At 50.8% G+C, this 18,885-nt stretch overlaps 1 protein-coding gene across 1 annotated transcript in view; it reads left to right on the top strand.

Moving 5' to 3' along the window:
• The first annotated feature begins 927 nt into the window (after window positions 1-927).
• LOC133353777 (schwannomin-interacting protein 1-like) overlaps window positions 928-18,885 on the top strand; it is a 180,419-nt gene continuing 162,461 nt past the window's right edge. The window contains exon 1 of the mRNA XM_061570157.1: window positions 928-1,334. The gene's annotated coding sequence lies outside the window, so the exon portion shown is untranslated. The remainder of the gene's footprint in view (window positions 1,335-18,885) is intronic.

The raw sequence follows: 18,885 nt of genomic DNA, 5'->3' as shown, positions 1-18,885 counted from the left end.
ACATCACTCCATCTCTTCTCTAGCCCGTGCCGCGCCCGTTTAGCCCCCTCGATCCGGGCGAACAAAAGCTGTTTAGGCATGCGGTGGCTGGGCATGCGGGCTACATGACCCAGCCAACTCAGCCTTGCCTGCCGGAGGAGCTCACCGATGGGACTTTGTCCAGATCTTTCAAGGATTTGTGAGCTCCTCACGCAATCCAGCCTGGTTAAACCCAGCCTAAATGTTTCTAACCGGCGAAGATATTCCATTAGGGGGGTCCACGTTTTGCAAGCGTAGAGAAGGGAAGGAATGACTGTGGCGGAGAAGACCTGAAGCTTCGTGCGGAGCGACAGACCAGGTAGCTTCCACACAGCGTTACGCAACGGATGAAAAGATAATGCCGCTCGACTGATTCGGAGTGAGACCTCTGCTGTTAAACCGGAGCCGGTCACACACACGCACACACACGCACACACGCACACACACGCACGCACACACACACACACAGAGGCGCGCACACACACACACGCACACACACACGCACACACGTACACACACGCACACACGCACACACACGCACACACACGCAAACACACACACGCGTGCACGCACACGCGCGCAGGCACACACACGCACACACACGCACACATGCACACACACGCACACACACACGCACACACACGCACATACACACGCGCACACACGCACGCAGACACACGCACACATGCACACAGATACACACGCACAAACACACGCACGCACACACACGCACGCACACACACACACGCACAAACACACACACGCGCACACACGCACGCAGACACACGCACACACGCACACAGATACACACGCACAAACACACGCACGCACACACGGAGGCGCGCACGCATGCGCTGCAGGATGTATTTTGCATTCAGTCACTCGCGACCTTGGCACAGCGAACACAACTCTCTCGCACTCTCACCCACGCAACGGCCGCAGCAGAAACCACACTTAACACGGTACATCAATTTAATACTCTCGCTCTGTCTCTCTCTCTATCTCGTTATATAAGCAAGACAACTGCGAACTATACACACGCGCCTTTTATTCGCCGGTTTAATCTCGAACCCACTTCGTTTCAGTTTGTCGAAGCCGAGCCGGCCAGCATCAAGATACCTCCGTCGTGAGAGACACACACAGAGAGAGAGAGAGAAACACAACGACAAGAGATGAGTTGCCCGCTCACGTGAATCTCTCGCGATAAGAATTAGGAGACATCAATTGGTTTGGTGAATGGGTGTCTGGGGGAAGGGTTGTTCCACCTCGCACGGGCATGGAATGTTCGGCTCAGAATGGACCCTGAAGTATACCCGGTAAGTTTGTTCACGTGCCAAACATGCATTTTCACACTGCCGTGGTAATTGTGCACGTGGTGGCTATCGGGGAGCGGTGGCGATGTGGTTAGCGCCTCGCGCTACGAACCCGGCGAACCGAGTTCGGTCACCGCTCGCGGCCACCAACGCCCGTGAGGTTGATCCGAAGCGGTCCTGGGCCTCTCCTAGGTCGACTCAGACTCAAATGAGTACCTGGTGCGATGTGTAAAACATCGCCACTGGGGAGACAAAAGCGGCCGGGCGTGGTACTGGCCACCCGCCCCCTCGTGTGCCGTGCCGACCTTCATAGGTGCTCGCTAACGGCACTTGCCCCAACAGTCTGTTACAGGCTATACGTGGGATCTTTGTCTTTGTGGTTGTTGTCGTTGTTGTTTGTAAATGTACCCATACTTTGTAAATCAACAAAACTCAACACGTTCCTCGATAGCACCGTGTAGCCTTCAAAAGGAAGCGTGTACTGTTCATAAAATAGGCGACGTTTCGGGCAATGCTCCTTCAAAGCACGTAAATGATAGCACGCACGCACATGTTTAGCGCACATCAAAATACACCTCTTTTGAAGGTGACACAATCATTACGAAAAGTAAAGCACATCGGTGTCTTAAGTGAACACTGAGCGTGTCTGCATGCAGTACATCTCTGTACACTACTTCATTAAACTCCAATTCATTTTCGTGTTTTCCATGTTGAAACAAGCAATGTTGCTTACAGATCTTTGCCAGCCCACGGCTGGATTTGTTCTAATGCACTGCTATATCGGTCATGGGTCATGTGTGTGTGTGTGGGGGGGGGGGGTTGTTTGACCATACTTCACCACGCTGGTCATGCAGGGCTTGGTGAAGGGAGCGCTTAGCTCGCAACTGATGTTAGCCGTGGTGGAATCACAACCGGAGGTCATAATGCAGTGCGCTAACCACTGCGCCACCGCTCCACTCTCCGAGTCGAACACGTGTAACCCATCCGCTTCGTGCAAAGGGAATGAAAAGTTAACTCGAGCAAACATTCTACACGAGGATCGGTTAAAACTACTTTTGAGGAACGTGATGTTTCAAAGTATCCTTGACGTCCGTGGGACGTTGACCGTGACGCCTGACTCGGACGCGACAGCGAGGTCTCCCAACTGATCAAAGTCCACTTAACCCCACCATCATCATCATCATCCATATGGGGTGAATACAATCAGTACCACCTTGTACGTAGTGAAACCAGCAGTGGCCGTCCTTGCCATACGAACGTGGAATTTCCTCCACTGGTTCAGCGCCGTCACTGAGGTTATTCGAGCATCGAGGTACAACGCTGAGGTCGCATTCAACTGATATGCAATACAAATGTCGGGGAGTGGAGCGGTGGCGCAGATGGTTAGCACACTACGCAACACAACCCGGTTGTCTGAGTTAGATTCCTCGGCGCGGCCAACACCAGTGGCGAGCGATATCCGAACCGGTCCCGAGCCCCCCCCCCCGTCCCCCTTCACCAATCGGCACTGACCAGCGAGGTGAAGTATGGTCAAATAACCCCCACGAACAACGAGCCTGGGGAGTCTTACATCCGACAGGATATTGACAAAGGGGCGACAATCGTTGTCGTTACTGTTATGACTATTATTTAAAATAAACTCTCTTGGTGCACCTCGTTACGAACTTAAAGGGTTCGCGTAAAGTCACCGCCGTCTATTCCGTTCCAGTCATCCCAAGGGGGGATTGTTTGACTTGACCATATTTCGCCAGACTGGTCATTGCGCGTTGTATTAGGGGTGGGGGGGGGCCTGTCTAGCTATCACTCGCCACTGATGTTAGCCGTGCGCAGGGTTCATTCATGCCACAGTGCGCTAACCACTGTGCCACCGCTCCCCCCCACCCGCCTCTCCCATCGCTACACATTGGGACACAAACAGCAATATTGGAAAGATGCGTCCCAATTTGGCTTTGTTCCATCGCACCAAGTTCACTCGCAGACGTTACACATTATATATTTAGTAGCAGTACTTATAAACTACGGTGGCCAGTTGCGTAAAATGTACCTAAGTTAATTCCACACCCCACTTAGTTCACACTAAATAACATTGCAAAACTAAGTGGGGGAAATGACACGTAATATATTTACTAAAGCATTATTTTCTTGATATTCAACATTTTTTTTATTTCACCAGGTAAGGTCCACTGAGCTACATAGCTCATTTTCAGAAGCGACCTGGCCACAAATGATAGCTCAACGCAGTGTCTCATCATCACGTGGATATTTATATATCAACCAAATACTCCAAGCGCACGTTGATTCTAAATGTGGAGGGGAAAACGGGAGGAGCGGGAGAAAATCCACGAGACCACGAGGCAAAGAGAGAGACACGCAAACTCCAAATATACAGCAGCAGGCGTCAGGGTCGGGATCGGGATCGAACCCACGACCTCCTGCGCACCAGGCGAGGTAGTTAACGTCTCTTAGCCACCGTGATGATGACGAGAGAGAGAGACACGCAAACTCCAAATATACAGCAGCAGCAGGCGTCAGGGTCGGGGTCGGGATTGAACCCACGACCTCCTGCGTACCAGGCGAGGTAGTTAACATCTCTTAGCCACCGTGATGATGATGAGAGAGAGAGAGACACGCAAACTCCAAATATACAGCAGCAGCAGGCGTCAGGGTCGGGATCGGGATCGAACCCACGACCTCCTGGGCACCAGGCGAGGTAGTTAACATCTCTTAGCCACCGTGATGATGACGAGAGAGAGAGAGACACACAAACTCCAAATATTCAGCAGCAGGCGTCAGGGTCGGGATCGAACCCACGAACCTCCTGCGTACCAGGCGAGGTAGTTAACATCTCTTAGCCACCGTGATGATGATGAGAGAGAGAGAGAGACACGCAAACTCCAAATATACAGCAGCTGCAGGCGTCAGGGTCGGGATCGGGATCGAACCCACGACCTCCTGCGTACCAGGCGAGGGAGTTAACATCTCGCAACTGGCCGCAGACCGTCTGGCTATCTCTAATTTGGGGCTGTACGCGTGGTCCCAACTCGTCGTGCACCTGGCATGCGACCGTAGGGAAAAGAAGACCACAGCAACGTTGTTTATGATTTCGTTTGCAAATAAACCACAGCCCCCCCCCCCTCTCCTCGCCTTTGTCCCAGAATAGACGACCCCCCCCCATTCCCTGTACCCCCCACCCCCATATACCGAGGCAGGCCTCCAGCCTGGGCAACCATTAATCGAGCTCTTTTTAATCTCTCCTCCCTCCTTCTCCCTGATGTCCCCCCCTCTCTCTCTCTCGCTCTCCTCTTCCCAATCTCACTCCTCTCCCCCACTCGCTCTCACTCACTCTCTTTTTTTCTCATCTTCCCTGCGTCTTTCCCTCCCCTTCCCTCTCCCCTCCCTCCTCGCTCTCTCTCTCTCCCCATCTCGCTCGCCTCTTCTCTCCCCGATTCTACTCCGTCTCTTTTTTTTTTACGATCAGTGGAAACAAGAAGATGCTCGATGTAGTCGGCACTTTGCTTCGTTCATCATTTCGTAATTTTTTAATAAAAATAACTTTGCTTTATGTCAACCCCCACCTCTCGCTCACTCTCTCGCTCACTCTCTCGGTCACTCTCTTTTTTTTACGATCAGTGGAAACAAAAAGATGCTCGGTGTAGTCGGCACTTTGCTTCGTTTATCATTTCGTGATTTTTTTTAAAAATAACTTTGCTTTATGTAAACCCCCACCTCTCGCTCACTCTCTCGGCTCTCTCTCCGTCTCACTCATCTCCGCCTGCCTCTCTCCCTCCCTCTCCCTCCCCTTCCCTCTCCCCACTTCCACCCCCCTCCCCTACCCGCCCTGGTCGTCTTGTGTAACAAGTATCGGAAAGGCATTATGTGTTGCGCGGGGATGGTGGATGGTGAACGGGGCGTGCATCGGGGATTGAAGCCGGCCCTGCTTTGGGGCCCGTGTGAGCCGTCGGGATGGGGGCTGTAGATTGTTGCATGTTTTATAGATGAAGTCTTGATTGGAGTAAGCTTCAAGTGCCCGTGCGTCAGCGAAGAAATCTGTCTCCCACCCACCCACCCACCCTTCTCTCTCTCTCGCTCGCTCGCTCGCTCTCCATAAAGATTTTACGGTACGGAGCAGATCAGGTCAAATGATGGTTATTTGATGCACATTTACTCGTCTTTTGTCAGTGGTGACTGCGACACCACCGCAGCATCACTCATCCCCCCCCTACTTTAATCAGCATTTATGGAAAGCCCCAGCTGCTGACAACGAATGACTTACTGAGCCCGCTGGAGCCCCCCCCCCCCGGCCCCCACCAACAGATTGTGAGCCACCACCACCACCACCAACCACCCCATCACTACCACCACCACCCCACCACTACCACCACCATCACCACCATCACCGCCACCACCACCACCACCCCATCACTACCACCACGACTACCACCACCACCCCACCACCACCACCGCCGCCACCGCCACCACCACCGCCATCACTACCACCACCACCACCGCCACCACTACCACCACCCCATCACTAACACCACGACCACCACCACGACCACCACCACCCCACCACCACCACCGCCACCACCATCACTACCACCACGACCACCAGCACCGCCATCACTACCACCACCACCGCCACCACCACGACCCCATCACTACCACCACCCCACCACTACCACCACCACCACCATCACCGCCACCACCACCACCCCACCACCACCACCGCCACCACCACCACTACCACCACCCCATTACTACCACCACCGCCACCACTACTACCGTTACCACCTAACCACCACCACCATTACCACCTAACCACCACCCCACTGGCTCCTTTTCCAACGAGGCGCTTACAAAATGAAAACGAGTCACACACCAGAAGGTTCCCGTGGGCTCCTCGGCGCATCGCGCACCGAACGTCGACAGCTGCCAACGAACTGCGTCGTGAAATTTCGATGTAAAGCTTTCGTGACTGCAGGGATTCATCTTCTTGGTTCTTTCGGTAAAGTCACGTAGAAGGGAAGTAATAAAATAATAAAAATAAAACATAAAAAAAATAATTCTCCCCGACAGACCTGGTCTTCACCTGAGGACGGCTGCTTGCGTTGTGGCCGAAAACGTCGTGAGAATTATTTTATTATGATTTATTTTAATTATTTATTACTTCCCTTCTACGTGATGACTTTACCGAAATAACCAAGAGATCTGCGTCGTGGTGCTCTGACCTCGGGTCGCCTTCGCCGTGAATTCGAACGAACGCGATCCGCTGACGGCAGCAGCGGTGACGAGAAAACGGCCCCGGATGGGGTTTGTCATTATTAGGACTCGTCAGTATAGCGAGAGGCGCCAATGATCGCTGCTGTTGCTGCAGGGTCTGCCTCTGCGACGCATTCTTACACTGCAGCGTCCTTCCGGATGATCTTTGCTTGTTGGAGAGTGATGGGAAGGGAAGGAGGAAGAGCGCGCGGTCCGAGTTGCACTTTTGTAACCCATCATTTTTTATTTTTTTGGGGGGGCGGGGGGCGATTTGCCCCCCCCCCCCCGTTGCGAGTGGAGATCTCTCCACGCTTCGTCCAATAACTGGAACTATTTGTCAAAAAAAAAAACGTGGTCGTGGCTCTTGGACTTAATTGTAATTTTGTTTGCCGTGGTAAAGGATAATAGTGCGGACGTTTGCCATCTGAAACACGACGACAACAATACTCTAGACACCCCCCCCCCCCCCCCACAGCTCCCTTCCACTTTTGTAAACGCGCCGTTGAAATTATTTTGGCTGCTATAAATGTCCAGGCGATAAGCCACTTCGTTGAGCTGTCATTTGCGGCGGCCAGGTCGCTTTTGCAAAAAATAAGTTAATACCTTAGTGGCCTTTACCTGGTCAGAGAAAACAAGTTTCGTTTGATCTATATACATTTTTTGTGATTTATTTACTGTTCCTATACGTTGCGCTCCGTATCGTGTTTTTGTTTATTATTATTTATTATTGTGACGTCATCATCATCATCTTCATCCAGCGGTGGATGATGATGATGATCATGACGGAATAGATCTATCTATGGCGTTTATCTACCCAGGACAGCCTCGCTGAGCCTCAGAACTCTCCTCATTGAGGAAGGTCTTAACATTGAGGTGGGCCAAATCCAATTCACGAGTAAATTATCATATCAGTATAAAAACAACAACAACAACCACACTCTTTGTATCCTTCGGTAAAGTCACGTAGGTAAAAAAGTAATAGATCACGACGTTTCGATCGCAACACTAGCAATCGTCATCAGGTGGGACAACCACAGCAAGAAACTGCCTACTTCAGCAGTTCTTTCTTGCTGTGGTTGTCCCACCTGATGACGATTGCTTGTGTTGCGATCAAAACGTCGTGATCTATTATTTTTCTACCTACGTGACTTTACCGAAAGAACCAAAGAGTATGAATTCCTGCAGTCACGAAAGCTTCAAATCAAGAACAACAACAACCACACCACGTGAAGAGAAACTCCACACCCCCTCTCCGAAGAACCACACACGAGAGAGACAGCACGCAGAGACCCCCACAACCCACACAGAGAGAGAAAAAATGAACCCGTAAAAACAAAGTTTTTCACTATTGAGATGGCTGCCACCTATGGGTCAGATGATTGTCTGCCACCATTAAGCAATTGGTAATTAAATATTTTAAAAAATTTCCCTAAGCAGTGTAAAATTTTGGAAAAAAAATTTTCACGAAAATGTATTGTTACGCACAACGAGTCTGTGTGGAAAATGTCAGGTCGATTGGATCACGGGAAGTGGGTTAAAAAACGACCGAAAGATTTGCACGGTCGTAAGCAAGCAAGCAAGCACGCAAGCACGCAAGCAAGCAAGCAAGTGAACTTAATATAAAGGATTTAAAAAGAGCCTCAATCCGCACAAAAATCCAAGGGACACTGAATGATTAACGTCTCACTGAGTGTAGTCGCGTCTTTTTGGCAATGTCAATGAGGCTCCCCCCCCCTCTCCTCCTCCCTCAACTTGTATTTAAGGGCTTGCATGTTGAATCCCTGCCTCACTTGATGCAGCAAATCTAGCTGTGACGGTCCCACCTGATGACGGAGACTTGTGTTGCCTCCGAAACGTCGTTATTTTTTATTTTTATTAATTGAAATTTCATTGTTTTACCTACGTGACTTTACCGAAAGAACTAAGAGTATGAATCCTTGCAGTCACGAAAGCTTCAAATCTAGAATGTCAATGAAGTGACTGGCGTAGCTTACCCAGTCTCTGCTTCGTCGTCAGAGAGCAAACAACAACAACAACAACGCCACAGTCAGAGCCATGAAATATTAATGACGTTGTTTATTTATGTCGCCGTGTTAAAAAATAAAATATTTTTTCGGCCGAATCTCTAGATTTCTGGTCGGTGCGGGTCCCTGCCACGCACGCGACCGGGGATAACGCCCCAGAGCGCCTTGCAAACACATTTTGAGTGAAAACTTTCGTGACTGCAGGAATTCCTGTGCATTGGTTATTTCGGCAAAGTCACGCCGATAAAAATAATAATAATAAACGAAAGTGATTAAAATAAAAAATAAAAAAGTGAATAAAAATAAAAATTATAAAAATAAAATAAAAATAAATTAAAACAAAAACCACGACGTTTCGATCGCAACACAAGCGTTTCACACGTGTAGGCTTTCGCGACCGATATCATCCATAACAGAGGTTTTTGGGTATGATCGCGTAAACACAAGCGGTCGTTGCGATCGAAACGTCGTGGTTTTTGTTTTTATTCATTTTTATTTAATTTTAATTACTTGATTTTGTATTCATTTTTTAAAAATTAATTTTCTTCTATCTACGTGACTTTACGGAACGAACCAAAGCATACGCCTTACAAATAGATTCAAGATTCCCGGCCACTTCTCAATATCCTCCCCTTCCCCCGCCTCCCTCCCCGCCAGAGACACCTGGAGAGGGGAGGGGAGCGGATGGGAGAGGGAGGGGGGGGGTGGCATTGAAGACCCCCACAAAGTCACGGGAATTTCAATGTCGTTTCAAAGTTAAATATATAAATATACAAATGCGTCTGGTTACTTGGAATGCAAAGTAAAGGATCGGCCCCGAGTCGGATTCCTGGCACGAGAACTCGAGCGGAGTGACCCCCTCGATGGGTCGGGACCACGCGCAAGGAACCTCGCGAAGAGTTTGGGCGCAGATTCGTCAACGCTCTTACTGCTGCTCCTGCTGCTGCTACTGCTGCTGTTGCTGCTGATGTTGCTGCTGCTGTTGCTCCTGCTGCTGTTGCTGCTGCTGCTGTTGCTGCTGCTGCTGTTGATGCTGCTCCTTCTGCTGCTGCTGCTCCTATTCTTGCTCCTACTGCTGCTGCTGCTCCTGCTGCTGCTGTTGCTGCTGTTGCTAATCCTATTCTGCTGCTGCTGTTGTTGCTGCTGCTGTTGTTGCTGCTGCTGCTGTTGCTGCTGCTGCTGTTGCTGCTGCTGTTGCTGCTGCTGCTGCTGCTCCTGCTGCTGCTGCTGTTGCTGCTGCTGCTGTTGCTACTGCTGTTGCTGCTGCTGCTGCTCCTGCTGCTGCTGCTGCTGTTGCTGCTGCTGCTGCTGTTGCTGTTGCTGCTGCTGCTCCTGCTGCTGCTGCTGCTGCTGTTGCTGCTGCTGCTGTTGCTGCTGCTGCTGTTGCTACTGCTACTGCTGCAGCGGCTGCTACTGCTGCTGCGGCTGCTGCTGCTGTTGCTAGTGCTGCTGCTGCTGCGGCTGCGGCTGCTCCTGCTGCTGCTGCGGTGTTTCCAGGATGCATAACGCCCATGTTGCGGGTAATTTGTTCTGCGGTTAACATTTTTTTTAATTCCGTCATTAAAACAAATAAAATCGCCGTCGCCTGCAAGTAACGTCTCCAAAATGTGCCCCGATATTGGTCTAACGGGGGGAGGGAAGCTCTCTTCGTGAATGAATCCCTGGCTCCCACCACCGACGGCACTGTATATTGGGAATCTAAGAAGAGATTTGAAGCTTTCGTGACTGCAAGGATTCATATTCTTAGGTTTTTTTTTTCTTCGGTAAAGTCACGTAGGTAAAACATTATTTTAATTTTACTTTTTTTAATTTTAATGTTTTACCTACGTGACTTTACCGAAAAAAAACCTAAGAATATGAATCTAAGAAGAGCTCAAATCTCGCGTCTCCGCCTACGAAGGGAGAGAAGGGGTCCTCGGCCATGGGGTCGTCGTTCAGGAGAGACTCGGGGAGCAGCCTCATGATGCCCGGGGTCTCGGTCGGCTTGGATCGGCGCTCGTTGTACGAACTCTGCCGGATTAGCGGTCGATCTGAGTGAGAGCATCGCCGGCTCTTCGGTGTTGCCTCGCGGGACGGGGTGTCCGTAAAAGATATCATCCATTATTTTAAAAAAAACACGCGAGTAATCGGACAGCAGTTTGCGGCAGAGGTCGATAGAACTAGAAAGACAAAGCCAAAGATCCCTCCGCCGCCATCTATAGCCTTCGCAGACTGTTGGGGCAAGTGCTGTTAGCGAGCAGCACCTATGAAGGTCGGCACGGCTACACGAGGGGTTGGGTGGCCAGGACCACGCCCGACCGCCTTTGTCTCCCCAGTGGCAATTTTTACACACCGCACCAGGTACTCATTTGAGGCTGAGTCAACCTAGGGGAGGCCCGGGACCGGTTCAGATAATCGTCACTGGCGTTGGCCGTGAGCGGGAATCGAACCCGTGTCCCCGGGTTCATAGCGCAGCGCGCTAACCGCTACACTATCGCTCCCACACACAGACACACACACAGACGTACACACACAGCGTACACACACAGACACACGCACACGCGTACACACACGTGGATACACGTGGGTCGTGTGATCGTAGGGAGTCTCGTCCCCACGTGTTCCGCCAAAAATCTCGGCAAAGTTAAACAAAACGTTTACAAATAGAAACCGCGCCACGGCGCTGGTAACCGGACGGAGTGGGTCTCGAAGCTGAGCAATCAGCTACAAATCACTCGAGTGGGATTTCACGCAAAACAGCAGCGGCGGCAACAACATTTCACGTCGTCGTCTTAATTTATATTTATATAGAACGGCCGTTTACTCAGGGCGCTGTCTGTCACACAGTTCATAAAAACGGCGCGTTAAAGGAACGGTGGAGATTAAAGAGGCGCTCCAGGGTCGTAACCGTTCAGGTCCCCCTCCTGAAAATGGGTCTTGAGACTCGGCGACGCTTTTCTGTGTATACGAACGTCGTCACGACAATACTAAACCGCGGGTGTGATTGTGCTGAATGTTTCCGTTACGAACCTGCTGGACATCACTACATCATCACTTCTGCTTACGTGCGCGCGCGCGCGGCGTGTGTGTCTCGTGCGTAAAATACTTCAATCCACACATCACCCCACCGGTAGACAATCGACGCATTTCAAAGTTGGCCACGCGCGCGGCAGCGAGGGTTGATGGATTGCTAGAACGCCGTGAAACTCTCTCTGCCCTTGGGGGGGCGAAGTGCCGCCTACCCCGCAGGGTTCGCCGGGAGAAGTCGACTCAGCAGATGCAGACTCGCCCCAATCTGTTCCATCTCATCGAGAGGAGTTTTTTTTTACGACGCGCTTTTGCCAAAGCGCCTTTACAGGAATTATACATGGTGCATTAGCATCGGCTGGTGGGGAAACGCGATGGGGGGTTTGGGTGTTGAGGAAGGGGACGGGATGGCAAGGAAGGGTGATGATAGGGAAAGAGAGGGGGGCGACGTTAGGAAGGGAAATGGGAGGATGGTGAGGAAGGGTGATGATAGGGAAAGAGAGGGGGGCGACGTTAGGAAGGGAAATGGGAGAATGGTGAGGAAGGGTGGTGATAGGGAAAGAGGGGGTGAGGTTAGGAAGGGGAAGGTGGAGGATGGTGAAGGTTTTAAGGATGCGGACAGAAAGTATTAGAGGGATACGGGATCGAGTGTTGCCCTCTTGCAAGTCGTGGTTTCGTGCCACGTGTAAGCACTCATTTGTTGGCTGATAACACCCGAGCATGTAGAGGACCGCAGAGCTTGGTGAGGGGAATTTGTTACCGGCCGCTGCCTTCCTGCTACACGTCTGTGGTTCCTCCCATGCAGCTCAATGGGGTTTTAAAAATGATAAAAATAATCATATATCTGGTGCACCAACTGTTAGCTCGAATTCACATCCAGAAAGAGATAAAATGGTAATCATGTTAATAGCTACGTAAAAAAAAAATATTAGATTGCAATTGGTCTATTAAATGAATAGTTTCGCAACTCTGCGACATACAATTAGGCAGCGTGTTCGGTAGTAGTCATGTTAACGCACAGGCGTCACGTGACTACAATCGTCACCGGTGCTGCCCGTAAGTGGAAATCGAACTCGGGTGGCCGGGTTCGAAGCGCGGGGGTAGCGCTCACCGAGACAACTACGAATCTGCCCCCACCGACTTTTTTTTTAGTTCGCCGCTCACAGCCAACCAACATCGGTGACGAATATCTGAAGCGCTCCTTGGCGCCGGCTAGATCGACTCAGCCATAAATGAGTACCCGGTGCGGTGTATAAACACGCAGCACTGGGTTATCTGGCTTGGCCGTCGGAACGTGAAATTGTAGCTCTTCATCAACATCAACATCAGCCATACGAAAGAAAAAAAGGATTGCAGAGACAAAGACGCCGGGCTGATGCTGAGGCTATAGCACTTGCCCCAGCAGTCTGTTGAGGCTATACGGGGGATCTTCTCCACTACCCACACACACAAAGATCCCCCGTATAGCCTTAACAGACATCAGGGGCAAGTGCTGTTAGCGAGCACCTATGACGGTCAGCACGGCACACGAGGAGGTGGGTGGCCAACACCACGCCCGGTCGCCTTTGTCTCTCCAGTGGCGACATTTGCACATCACACCAGGTACTCATTTGAGGCTGAGTCGACCTAGGGGAGGCCTAGGACCGGTTCAGATAATCGTCACTGGTGTTGGCCGTGAGCGGGAATCGAACCTGGGTCGCCGGGTTCATAGCGCAGCGCGCTAACCGCTGCACTATCGCTCCCCACTGAAACACACACACACTGACACACACACTGACACACACGCCACCACCAACGCATTGACGACGCTTGGGCCACATCCCCGTAATGACTTGGCGTGTCCTGTGCCAGCAACGCACGCTGGCCCGAGCGCATATCGTCCCGGGTCACGGAGGACTTGTGAGTGCTCGCCATGTGCCGCTGCTGCTGCGGCCACTGCTGCCGTTGCCACTTCCGCTGCTGCTGCCACTGCTGTCCTTGCTGCTGCCACTGCTGCTGCTGCCACTGCTGCTGCCACTGCTGCTGCTACTGCTGCTGCCATTGCTGCTGCTGCCACTGCTGCTGCTGCTACTGCTGCTACTGCTGCTGCTGCCACTGCTGCTGCTGCTACTGCTGCTGCCACTGCTGCTGCTGCCACTGCTGTCCTTGCTACTGCCACTGCTGCTACTGCCACTGCTGCTGCCACTGCTGCCCTTGCTGCTACTGCTGCTGCCACTGCTGCTGCTACTGCTGCTACTGCTGCTGCTGCCACTGCTGCCACTGCTGCCACTGCTGCTGCTGCCACTGCTGCTGCCACTGCTACTACTGCCGCTGCTACTGCCACTGCTGCTGCCACTGCTGCTGCTACTGCTGCTGCCACTGCTGCTGCTGCCACTGCTGCTGCTACTGCTGCTACTGCTGCTGCTGCCACTGCTGCCAATGCTGCCACTGCTGCTGCTGCCACTGCTGCTGCTGCCACTACTACCACTGCTGCCACTGCTGCTGCTGCCACTGCTGCTGCCACTGCTACTACTGCCGCTGCTACTGCCACTGCTACTGCCACTGCTGCTGCTACTGCTGCTGCCACTGCTGCTGCTGCCACTGCTGCTACTGCTGCTGCTGCCACTGCTGCTGCTGCTACTGCTGCTGCCACTGCTGTTGCTGCCACTGCTGTCCTTGCTACTGCCACTGCTGCTACTGCCACTGCTGCTGCCACTGCTGCCCTTGCTGCTACTGCTGCTGCCACTGCTGCTGCAACTGCTGCTGCTTTTGGAGGCAGTGACGCATGCTCTGAGCCGGCAGCTCTCACGGCTCCCGGCGAAAAAAAGTTAATTTGGCTCAGAGAAAGCCCCCAAAGGTTTGGGCCATAATTAAAGTATTGATGGCTCTTAAAATTGGACTTTAAATAGCATTTAAGGACCCCGGACAGTGTTAGAGGATGCGGGAAAAAAATAAACTACTGTATACACATGTATATGTTTAACACGCAATATGAATATTTTAAGAACATATAAACCACGAGCTAATTTGCGTCATTGGTTTGTGGCAGTTTGGCCAATGTAGGAAGTTTTGCTTTCAGTGGCAGGGCCTTTTCGTTTTTTTGACAATGAAGTGAAATCCAAATAGTAATTAATTATATTCTTGGTTCTATCGGTAAAGTCACGTAGAAGGGAAACAATTAAATAATAAAATATACACTACAGCAAGAAAACCACAGCAAGAAAATGTTCTTGCTGTGGTTTTCACACCTGATGATGATTGCTTGTGTTGCAATGGAAACGTCGTGAGAATTGTATTGTTTTTATGTTGTATTATTTTATTGTTTCCCTTCTACGTGACTTTATCGAAAGAACCAAGAATATGAATCCCCGCACTCGCAAAAGCTTTAAATCAAAAAATAATTAATTAGTGGCTCCTTTTAATGATCATTTTTAATGATCCACCAAATTATAAAATTGCATTTTTAAAAGTCACGTAATGATATATGTGTATAATTTATTTAAGTGGTATGAGTTTGTGCTAGATCATCAGTCAACAACATCTCACGCTTAGTAAAAAAAAAAGATTATTGGTAAATACGAAAGCATGTACAAGTACACAAAGCGCATGGTCTTCATTTACAAAGACATAGACTTCTCCTCGATCAAGTGATCAATGGAATAGCACTAATTTCTATCAGGAGCACTTAGCCAGTGGTGGAAATTCCCCATTACTATGGCAAGGACCAGTCTACCCATAGAAAGACCACTGTTGACAATGCATAAAGTGGTACCAATTTTATCGATCCAGGGGATAAAAGGTAGGCCCAGTCAGCTCCCCGACTGGAACTTTATAACCTTTCAGTTGTGAGCCAAAGTTTTCCAATCACGCAATCTATCCGGATGACCGCACGCAACTACCAATAAATGCACCTGCTTTGATTGCGTTGGCTCAATAATTTATCATTTCAAGTTTACCGACATCATTCATCAGTTACTTCCCAATATTGGATTGTTGATTATATACTTTTTTTTCCGAGAATCGAATCGATCGACGGAACTTATTGCGCCGTCGCGACCCCACGCGGGAAATAATTCCTCTTTTTAATTTTCCCGATTTTTTTTTCTCTCTTCCTCTTTTGCTTTTCCCTTTTGAAACTGTCGAGGCCTGCACTTTCGGGGAGATTAGCTAACGACTCGCACGTTTCCACCGCGGTTCATCGAGGGCCGATAACGCTTTATTTAACGCAGATTTAAACCGAGTTCAGTGGCACGCAACGCCAAGATATAAAGGTCCCCCCCGCCGCCCTTATACCGGGCGCTGCATGCAGCTTGATTTGCAGGTCCTAAGTCACCGAGAGCGGTAATTCTGCCAAACACAACTTTGCTCTACAAATAACCACCCCCCCACCACCACCACCACCCCATCCACTCACCCCTACCCACCATCCCCCCTCCTCCACCACCGCCGTTCAATGCTCGTCTCACTCGCGGCCAGACTCGTCGTGATGAGTAAGAGCGGCCCCGTTCGCTGAGTCGGGGCCACATTCGAAAGCGGCGCTCGGGAATAACGTCGCTTCACTGCCGCGCGGCATCGCTCAGCGCGGCATCGCCAAATATTCCGTCGGAGTGACGCCACGTGGTTTAGACTCCAACTCGTCACGGCGGGGGAGCGGGGGGGGGGGGGCTCAGCTCGTCGCGTCGTGGAAAAAAAAACTGGCGACGCAGGTTCGAAGCGCTGCTCTCACCGGACATGCAATGACCAGTGTGGTGAAGTATGGTCAAATAACACCCCCCCCCCGTTCCTCCCCTCCATCCCCTCCATCCCCACAACCGACACAGAGTGGAGCGGCCTTCGTTTGACGGTGGATTGACAATGGGGGGCGCGTGGGATGACAGTTCATATTGTGGCTGTTTGGATATGGATTGTCATGGGGCTCCTGTGGTCTTGTATGAACCTTGCCCAATTAAATTCGGCTACCTGGTAGCATGAGTGTAAGTGGACACACTCTGCCGATGGGATTCCAAAAAGCTGAAACCGTTCCCAGAGTTGACCTTCCTCAAACAAATACTGTTCATATACGGGTCAGAATATTCGGGAAGCTCAGTGGTGTGGAATGATCTTAAATCCGGTCATAATTACTGAGGGTGGGTGGGTAGAGGTGATGGGGTTGGGTGGGTGTGGGTGGGTGGTGGTGGGGTTTTGGTGGGTGGGGGTGGTGGTGTGGGTGGGTGGGTGGGGGTGGTGGGGGTGGGTGGGGGTGGTGGGGGTGGGTTGGTGGGGGTGGTGGGGGTTTGGGTGGGTGGGGGTGGTGGGGGTCAGGGTGGGAATGTGTGTGATCTCCATCCAGCAGTTTATGGACAATAAGATGGTCATGGTATTGGCGTCGGCGATGTAGAACCACATTTGTAATCGACCTGCAACTATTGTTTGCTGTTGCTGGCCGCTTTGGCATTTTGGGCCAGCGCTCAATGGGCCCTGACATATTTGACAAAATTACAATTATATAATCCGTGTTGGGAGGGGGTCTAGTGGCTAACGCACTCCGCTACGAACCTGGCGACCGGAGTTCGATTCCCGCTCATGGCCAACATTAGCGACGGACAAATATTTGAACCCGTCCTGGGCCTCCCCTGGGTCGGCTCAGCCTCAAACGCGTACCTGGTGCGGTGTGTAGTAAACATCAGCACTAGAGACCGGGCGTGGTTCTGGCCACCCATCCCCCATCGTGACCTTCACAGGTCGTCGCGAACACCACTTGCCCCGACGCTCAGTTGCAGGCTCCTCATCCTAGCCCACCCACTGATTGTCATGAAAGCGTATTAATTATTGGTAAGTTCACGTGAATAAGATTTACTCCAGTAACCTCGGTGGGCGGCTGCAGGTTGAGAGTTTCACCTGAAACAATTCCCCTTTAAAAATTTTCCACATTTGGCGTCGTCCCAAATGGCGTGTAAAACGATGCTCGTGCCATCAGTCAAAGAGAGGCAGCGCCGCTGCATCACCGCTCCGTCGGTGGCTAGGGGATGTTAACTACCTCGCCTGGTACACAGGAGGTCGTGGGTTCGATCCAGACCCTGACGCCTGCTGTATATTTGGAGTTTGCGTGTCTCTCTCTCATCATCATCATGGTGGCTAGGAGATGTTAACGACCTCGCCTGGTACACAGGAGGTCGTGGGTTCGATCCAGACTCTGACGCCTGATGTATATTTGGAGTTTGCGTGTCTCTCTCTCATCATCATCACGGTGGCTAGGATACGTTAACTACCTCGCCTGGTACACAGGAGGTTGTGGGTTCGATCCAGACCCTGACGCCTGCTGTAGTATATTTGGAGTTTGCGTGTTCACTCTCCCGGATGTCGCGTGGAATTTTTTTCTCCAGGTCCTCCCGGTTTTCCCCTCTGCATTTCGAGTCAACATCCACGCGTTTCAGAGTAATATGGCTGCTATCAGTTTCTACGTGATAAGCCACTTCGTTGAGCTGTCATTTGTGGCAAAGTTGCTTCTGAAAAACAGCTACATGGCTCAGTGGGCCTTACCTGTTAACATAAACATAGATTAGTTTCTAGTTTTTAGTTTAAAAGTCTCATAATTTTTGTCCCCTCCCTACTTATTTTTTAAAACGTTTTTATTTCATAATTTTTTAGTTGTTGGTAAAATTTTTGTTGTTGGTAAAATTCGGACCTGGCTGTCATTTGTGGCAGCCAGGTCTACATGGTTCAGTGATGCCTTACCTCGTAAAATAAAATAAAAATAGTTTAAAGTTGAATAGTCTGATGTCAATGTAACGGTCAATCCCATGTGCTCCACTCAACGGACACCAAGAGGCATTCTAAATGAAAGGCCACAGGTCCGTCAACAGAGTGGCTACAGAGACCCTTAGCAAGCCAACCCAGGATCGAATCAACACAACGGTTCAAAATTACCGGGTAACCTTTGAACCGGTGCTGCTGATAAGCATCTGTAGAAACTACAGGACATCTGTGCAAACTACAGGACATCGGTGAAAACTACTGGACATCGGTGAAAACTACAGGACGTCTGTGAAAACTGCAGGACATCGGTGAAAACTACAGGACATCGGTGAAAACTACAGGACATCGGTGCAAACTACAGGACATCGGTGAAAACTACAGGACATCGGTGAAAACTACAGGACATCGGTGAAAACTACAGGACATCGGTGCAAACTACAGGACATCGGTGAAAACTACAGGACATCGGTGAAAACTGCAGGACATCGGTGAAAACTACAGGACATCGGTGAAAACTACAGGACATCGGTGCAAACTACAGGACATCGGTG

This window comes from Lethenteron reissneri, chromosome 45 (genome assembly GCF_015708825.2).
Source record: "Lethenteron reissneri isolate LAM-NWPU_2019-01 chromosome 45, ASM1570882v1, whole genome shotgun sequence".
In the NCBI taxonomy this organism is placed as follows: Eukaryota; Metazoa; Chordata; class Hyperoartia; order Petromyzontiformes; family Petromyzontidae; genus Lethenteron; species Lethenteron reissneri.
This window is presented reverse-complemented; position numbering and strand designations above follow the sequence as displayed.